Here is an 8,843-nt window from a genome sequence, read left to right on the forward strand (position 1 = left end):
TCCTTCAAGGAAATTAGACCAGTCATCTGTTATCGCTGATTTACGTGGAATCCCATTCTCTCTGACCTACATTTATATTTCTGCGGGTGAAAAAAGCGGCCAAGTCCAGATATCTACACTGTAGAACTGACTAGCAAAAAATCTGTTCATCAATACACTTACAGACAAAAGTATTGGGACACCTGCTCGTTCATTGTTTCTTCTGAAATCAAGGATATTAAAAAAAACCTCTCTACAGATGATAATGATAATTATGCATATATTGATAAAGCTTATTTAAATACTTTTAAATTACATTTGCAATAAAACTTTTAAACTATTCAAATTTATGTTTTATGTAAGCTCTATAATGTGCCTTTAACTCCTCACTCCAAAAGTTCATATATGATAGCAAAGACAAAACGTCTGTTTAATAAAAATAATAAAAAATTTAAAAATAAAAACATTTTTAAGATAAATATATTTATCTTAACCTTTATTTGGTATATGTAAGTAAAAAAAATATGTTTTAGTGAAATATAATTATATACAAAACAGAGTGAGATTCTATATAAATCAATTGTAATATAACTGCAGTCAGAATTACATAAAGGATATGTGGTTCTGGAAATATGACTAGTCAGAATGGCTTTATAGATCTGCTATTTTTATTACTTTATAAAAAAATTATGACTGGTAGTGTTTTTATTTTTTTTGGCCTAAAATGGCTTGCCGTAGCCTTATGGCTTGGAGTTGGAACCCACTCAGCATGGCGTACTCTAAACGGACTCCGGTTCAGCCCAGAAAATACTTCTATATTTCACCACCAACACAAGGGCGTCGAGTAATGCTCTCATCCTAATCTGACTGAACATTATAATACATGCACTGAGTGAACGGCACACGGGGCCTCCACTACTCGATTTCACTCCCCTAAGGAGACTTAATGTACAATACTGGTTCTCCCAGCTATCTGCGCACACACACATACACACACACACACATACACACACACACATACACACACGATGGAAGGGAAGGAAGAAATTAGGTCTGTTTACTCGTGTGTAGTATAATGTAAAAGAAGCTGTATCAGCAGTAGACTAGTCCCACACCCCCCTCCACGCCCCCAGTGCACAGATAAAAAAAGAGGTGCTCTACATTAAAGAGGCCGTATGCTACTCGTTCTTGTCTTACATGTTTAGACGCTATGGGCTGATGAGTAAACCACAGTAATTTAACAGCATTTAAATTCTACATTAAATCGTATATTACAAAAAATAAATAGACATTTGGGATTTCCACAATACAGACCCTCTAAATTATGTAAATGTGTTGATTTTTGTGATGTCAAAAAATGAGCAATTGTGAAAATGTATTCGTACAATACATCAAGCTGGTTTCTAAAAAGGCAATGTTTTTTTTTAATGCAAAATAATGTAAAAAAAAATCTATTTGTGTTTTTTATAGCTTAGTTTCCATAGAAATTCTCTAAATGACTGGGATAAACCTCTCTTGTGTGTGTGTGTGTGTATATATATATATATATATATATATATATATATATGCATTTAAATATATTAAAGGGCTCATATATAGAAAACAAATATTGTCAATGTTTTAAAATATAGCATTTGTTCACCATACAGTTTATACATAGAACTAAACAGCCTGCTTTTGGGATGTCACAAAATCCCAATATAACAAAATAATATATTTGCCTATATTAAAAAGGCTGACGTCATGGAAACCCATTTGTATGAATTACTTTTGCAAAAAAACAAAACAAACAAACAAAAAATAAATTATGTAGTGATTATGTTTACTAAAGTTCCATAACCTACATTTAACTCTTCACTCCATAGGTCCATACATAATAACAAAGAAAATGTGATTTTAAACAACACATTCATATTTATTTGCATATTCACAAAATGCACAATTCCCATTTTACATCTTAGTATACATGCGGTATATGGTCTGCATGGTGTAGAGAGTGAATGGTAACTTTTTGAAACTTACACATTACTGCTCAAGTTGGTTAATAGTTAATAATTTTATTATGAGTTATGGCATGATCTGGACTTTGCTTAGTTTTTTTCCACATCACAAAAATAATAATTTCAAATGTTTATATTTTTTCCACATAATTTGATAGCTGTTCTTTATATCATTTTAATCATTTCATGATGAATAGAACAAAGTTTTTTTACTTTGACTGAAGATTGTTTTTCATTTTCCTGTGAAGTTGCTGTTTTGGTAATGCAATCTATTTCAAAAATGAATTATACAATAAATGTGAGGGATTTCTATGACGGGGTCTCTTTAAAATATGTTAATGATTTTTTGTGACGTCACAACATGCCTTTATAATAAACAGTTTCTATCTGGCTGAACTCTGACATGCACCCATTGATATAAACATGCATACTGTACTCTGTATTGCATTCTTTCTTTACTTAGTGTTTTTTCTTTTACTTTACTGTACTGTAATTTAATGTATATACATATATATATTATTTTAATAATATTTTTGAATTATACTTATTCTGTTTCTTTCTTTATATATATATATATATATATATATATATATATATATATATATATATATATATTCATAAAAATTTCATAGTAACTGCTTGTTCCTGCTGTACACATGACAATAAACTCTTGAATCTTGAGTCCTGAATCTAATACAGGCCCTTTAACTAGCAGTGCGGGTCAGACATGCGTTTGTGTTCTTATAAGCAGTCATTACTTCTGGAGAATTGCTTTTACGTGTAAAGTGCGGCGCTCTGGGATCTCTGTCAGTCTAAATCCCCCCAAAAAAACGAAGTACAAGCCGAGGATGACTGATTAAATCATCATCACCTCTCGTGTCTTTGTTCTGATTCGCTTACCAAACTCTTCCCTGTAAGGAAATGGGTTTTCTGCTCTCTTTGCCTGAGCTCATTTTTTGCTGTGAGCTGAGAGAACACAAACACACACTCAGAAGTGGAAAACACCGCCACCAATAAAGCCTGACGCACTATCGCACAGGAACTGCACCTCACTGATGACTACAGCACTTATTTACCAGCAGCTCGGGGTAAACAGAGCCCTGTTGTGGTGTTCTCCTATTTTTCGGGACGTGAATGTACACGACAGCGGCCCTGTTTTTCAGTGCAGCATGGCAGAGAAAGAGAAGCTGAAAGTCAGCATTTTTTTTTATGATTGTACTATCCTCAAACCGCCATGGGTGGGCAGTATATCATGTGCATTGTAACTGGGGCACACTGTACTGGTACTTAACTCATCAGAGCATCCATTTCATGAAGTTCATGAAGCTGTAGCTTCCAGAGGCAGTTTGGAACTCTGCAGTGAGGGACACAACAGAAGGTAGGCATGTCTATGGGTGGTCTACGGCTTCAGGACTGAACTGTTGTCACTTCCAGACATCCATTTCACAACAATGGCACTTACAGTTGGCTGGGGCAGCTCTAGCAGGAAATTTTACAAACTGATGTGGTAAAGGTGGCATCTTATAAGAGTACCATGGTTAAAATCGTTGAGCTCTTCAGGACAACCAGCATGGCGTTTGTTGCTTTTGATTTTGGTCATTTTGGTCAACCAGCTTGGTCATACTGGTGGCCTGACTTTGTCAGGTTGGTCATGCTGGCCAACCAGCTAAACTATCAACCATCAAGTCAAACTCAAACATACCCTATGCCAGTCTAAAGCTTTTTTCAGCAGGGATAATAGTACTTACGGTTGGCTGGGGCAGCTCTAGCAGGGCAGATATTTTACAAGCTGATGCAAAGGCAAAGTTGGTATCCTAGGAGAGTACCATGGTTAAAGTCATTGAGCTCTTCAGTATGACCAGCATGGTGTATGTTGCTTTTGATTTTGGTCATATTTGGTCATTTTGGTCAACCGGCTTGGTCATAATGGTGGTCTGACTTGGTCAGGTTGGTCATGCTGGCCAACCAGCTAAACCATCAACCATCAAGTAAAACTCAAACATACCCTATGCCAGCCTATGCTGTTTTTTTTTCAGCAGGGATAATAGTACTTACAGTTGGCTGGGGCAGCTCTAGCAGGGCAGAAATTTCAACAAGCTCTTTAGGACCAGTAGATTAATTTGATTAATTTTCTACAACATTTTATACAACGAGGCTCTAAAACACCTGGACTGAAATACTTTGGAGGTGTGCCCACATACTTAAGGTATTTAAGATGTTTTAGAGTTGCCTACATCATTTAAAAGCTTTAAAAGCTGGTTCTTTGCCAGGTTCTTCAGATGTTTGTAGACGGTTCTTCATAGTCAGTAACAATAAATATGTAATGTGGCACCAAAAACAGGGTCCAAAATGTCCAAGAACCCAGTTGAAGTACTTTGTAGAACCCTTTCTGCTCTATCATTAACCCCAGTACTGCAGGCACTGTTTATACCAAGTACTGGAAGTCCAGCTTCCTATCCTTCCTTCACCTTGGTGGGCTTCATGCTCCTGCTGTTCATTGCATTAACAAGTTCCTCTCGTCATGTGTGCTGTTCTTCACTTTGACAGGATATGAGACCGATTTATGCAAAAGTCTGAAAATGAGAGGTGTAGCAGGGCTTTCTATGTTCCATCAGAGGCCTGTCATGTTCTGGTGGGACATGAGCTGGGGAGAGAGAGAGAGAGAGAGAGAGAGAGAGGGAGGGAGGGAGAGCAAGGTGTGGAACAAATGAGCTTTCCACGTCTTAATAACCTAGATTTTTCCTTCCAGTCCTTTCACAAACTTAGTGGACACCTCCTCCTCCAGTGGGGCGTTTTGCCCTTTTTTGCTGCAGTAACAGCCTCTTATCTTCTGGGAAGTCTTTACACAAAGTATTGGAACATTGCTGTGAGGATTAGATTGTCTTCAGCCTCAGAAGAGCATCAGTGAGGTCTGGTACTGCTATCCTCCTACCATCTGGGAACGTATGTGGTATGAAGTTCATTGGAAGTAAGTACCCTTCAGATAAAGTTTTACCAACCAGCCTGACCAAGCTAGTCAACCAGCCTGACCAAGCTAGTCAACCAGCCTGACCAAGCTAGTCAACAAACCTGTTAAAGCTTGTCAACCAGTAAGAACAAGCTACTCAACCAGTATGACCATGCTAGTCAACCCGGCTGACCAAGCTAGTCAACCAGTATGACCAAGCTAGTCAACCAGCCTGTCCAAGCTAGTCAACCAGCCTGACCAAGCAAGTCAACCAGCCTGACCAAGCTTTTCAACCAACCTGTTAAAGCTTGTCAACCAGTAAGAACAAGCTACTCAACCAGTATGACCATGCTAGTCAACCAGCCTGACCAAGCTAGTCAACCAGCCTGACCAAGCTAGTCAACCAGCTTGTCCAAGCGAGTCAACCAGCCTGACCAAGCTAGTCATCCAGCCTGTTGAAGCTTTTCAACCAGTAAGAACAAGCTAGTCAACCAGAATGACCATACTAGTCAACCAGTTTGACCATGCTACTCAAACCAGTATGACCAAGCTAGTCAACCAGCCTGTCCAAGCTTGTCAACCAACCTGTCCAAGCTCGTCAACCAGCCTGTCCAAGCTAGTCAACCAGTATGACCAGGGTAAACCACCAATATGACCATCTTTACCAAGCTAGTCAGCAAGTTAGAGCAGCCTGATGTCCAGCCTGATTGGATCAGGCATACTGATAGACCAGCTAGTCCATCAAACTCAAATGGAAACATACAGCTGGATGACCAGCTTTTCCATCACCTTGACCATCAATGACTGGCTTACACCTTCTGAAACCTGCTGGTCTGACTAAGCTTTTCCCCAACTGCCTGTATTTGAGCTCTGCCTGCCTTGATGAAGATGACCTTTGGATTCGTCACAGTAATGTCACTCTACAACTCGTGTGCTTCACCATGCACCGCAGCTTTTGTAGGAAAGACATGGAAAAAAACAACAAAAAGCAAAGAGAAACAGGGTGTCTGATGAATAGACACTTCGGGGGGGGGGGGGGGGGGGGGGGGGGGGCAGGCAGATGCAGACAGTGGAGGGGGAGGAGATGCGAGCCGGTGAAGCTGCGAGAAGAACGAGAGATAGATGAGACAGCAAGAAAGAGAGACGAGAGAGAGGCAGCATGCAAGGCAGCGACAGCAATTTCAGCAAAGTTTGCCGCCTCCCCCTCCACCCCCCCCCCTTTCCTTTCTATCCCCCATATCGAAGAGAGATGTGGAGTTTTGCAGCGTTCCTGACGGTTTGTTGGCTTTGTAGGAACATCAAAGGAAGGTAGATGCTGTCTCACTCCGTTGCTGTGGCAGCCCAGCAGTGAGATATTATTCATCTCTTATTGAACTATTTATTTATTTCTTTTCTTAACTGTCCTGACAGCCTGGTGGCCTTTAAAGTCAGAGTTTGTTTGGCGCGAGAGGAAGCAGATGGCAGGGATGAGGGAGAGAGCGATGTCAAGGATTTGCAGGCGGCTGAGAAACGAGGAGCAAAGCAGCAGCATCAGTCTTTCGAGGTCACTTATGGAGAGAAAAATGAAGGCCTGAAGGAGCACAAGAAACAAGCCAGAGGCAATGCAGCAGGTTGATTGACCTGTACATGCTCCGCCCACAAAAATGTAGCTTCTATCTGCTGCTTGTATTGTAGCATGGCAGCAGATAGCTACTTTGCCATCAGCAGCCAGAGCCAGAGAGAGTACAATTGGCCATGCTCTTTCTGGGTGGGTAGATGGATGACCAGCTTAAACTGACAAGGTAGTCAACCAGTAAGACCAAGCTAGTCAACCAGTATGACCAAGCTAGTCAACCAGTATGACCAAACTAGTCAACAAGCTGTCCAAGCTAGTCAACCAGTATGACTGAGCTAGACAACCAGCCTGTCCAAGCTAGTCAACCAGTATGACTGAGCTAGTCAACAGCCTGACCAAACTAGTCTACCAGCTTGTCCAAGCGAATCAAGCAGTAAGACCACGGTAAACTTGGATGAAAATTGAGCAATAAATAAATAAACAAAAAAAATGTATAAATAAAATCTTAATCTTACGTCCACCTCCACAATTGGAATAGATCGGATTGGAATCTGATTAAGGCCATTCTGGATCATTCTGGGCAATCCGTTAAATGAAAAGAATAATAGCCATGTACAAATACAAAACAGGGACCACGGTCCAATTCAGGCAAGAACACTTCTACTCCACTGGCAACTTTCGGCTACAATTCTGGCCTGAATTTCCTGTAGGCTGGGTTTTTTGCCACTGCTGGTAGACCCGTATGACCGTATGCTTCCATACACCTGCAGATTCAGCTCCTTCCTTCACACTACGGTCAAATGTTACCAATCACTCCTTTTAGCCAATCAATGACTTGATATCTGCTTTGCGACCCATTTTCCACACATCCAGTGAGACCCTCACTGCACTGTACCACCTTTTCTTAATCTATGAATCCCATCACTCAGCTTGCAGGTACTTTTAGCCCGATCCTCCTTGTGCAGCACCATCTGCAGGAGCCTGAAGGTACCACCACCTTAAACACACACAGGTGTCTCATTTTTTTGTCCTGGGAACCAATGCAGGAATTCTACAACCAGAGATGGTATTTTTCCTACAGGTGTACATGTGTAAGAAACATCCCAATGATAGATAAAGAGCATTACAGCAATCTAACCATTAATGACTTGGGTCTTTTCAGGTATGGTAAGAAATTCCGACTCAGCGTTTGACTACCTAATGAATTTTTAATGAGCGACTGGGCTCCAACCTTCAGGGCCACAAGTGCCCTTGCTCCACTCCAACCCCACCCGCCACTGCTGTCCATGCTGCCAAGGCTGGAGCTGGTCAAAATTGAGAAGCAATATGCAAGTCTCTTACCGAGCGCCGGAGGTCCGGAGAGTTATCGTAGCTTTTCCGAGCGTTCAGAAGTGTCATCAACTTTGGAGATTACGCTCTGTCACTGATTCCTCCAGCTTTGCCTTACAGCTCGGAGACGCTTGATGGAGAAAGCCACTCTCCTGGTTACACACATATATACACACATACACACACACACACACACCGCACACAAAATGCCACTTGCATTATTTTGGTCCCTCATCCCCTCTGAAAGAGGAGGTAATTGCATGTAATTGTAGTTTCTAATGACGGCCCCGCTCTCGGTGGAAAACCAAACAGCCAGTAGCCAGCTGTTATGGGCAAACTCCAGATAGAAGGGAAATCATTAAGCAATTTCATTAAGGTACACTGCCCTACACACTCACACACACACACACACACACACACACACCGACCCTTACCAAAAATTAAACTTTCAATGCTGGAGGGTCTAATCAATATGGAGCTAAATGGTTTCCGTCAGAACGTGTAGTGGACTATGAATTCATTAACGCAGCCTTGTTTTCTTCACAGTCACTTGAATACAAAGTCCTTCACAGTGGCCAACTACATCAGGGCAGCAGAAAACAAGCAGCTGGGACTCAGTGTTAAGAGAACTTTTATTCTATTCTATTATTCACATGGTTGTGGGTTCGATACCCATATCCATTAAGCAATACCCTCAACCTCTCTGCTCTAGGGGTGACCTGACCATGTTCCCTGACCATGACCTTCTAAGCTGGGATGTGCAAAGACAAGAATTCCATGGTACTGTATATGATATGTGAGTCTTTACTGTGGTGCAGGGTTCTTCAAGTCCAGTCCTGGAAGGCCAGTGTCCAGAGTATAGTGGTGTATAGTGGTGTGCCTACTTCTAAATCTTCTATATGGGCCAAAAAAAACAACACCTGTATGATAATGCTAATTTCCGCGTGGTCCCTTTGAGATACCAACAGTATGTTAATGCAAATGGTGCAACACATTAGAAAACCTTTTGGTGCTAAACAGAACCATCTGCAAA

Source organism: Salminus brasiliensis, chromosome 8 (assembly GCF_030463535.1).
Source record: "Salminus brasiliensis chromosome 8, fSalBra1.hap2, whole genome shotgun sequence".
Classification (NCBI taxonomy): domain Eukaryota; kingdom Metazoa; phylum Chordata; class Actinopteri; order Characiformes; family Bryconidae; genus Salminus; species Salminus brasiliensis.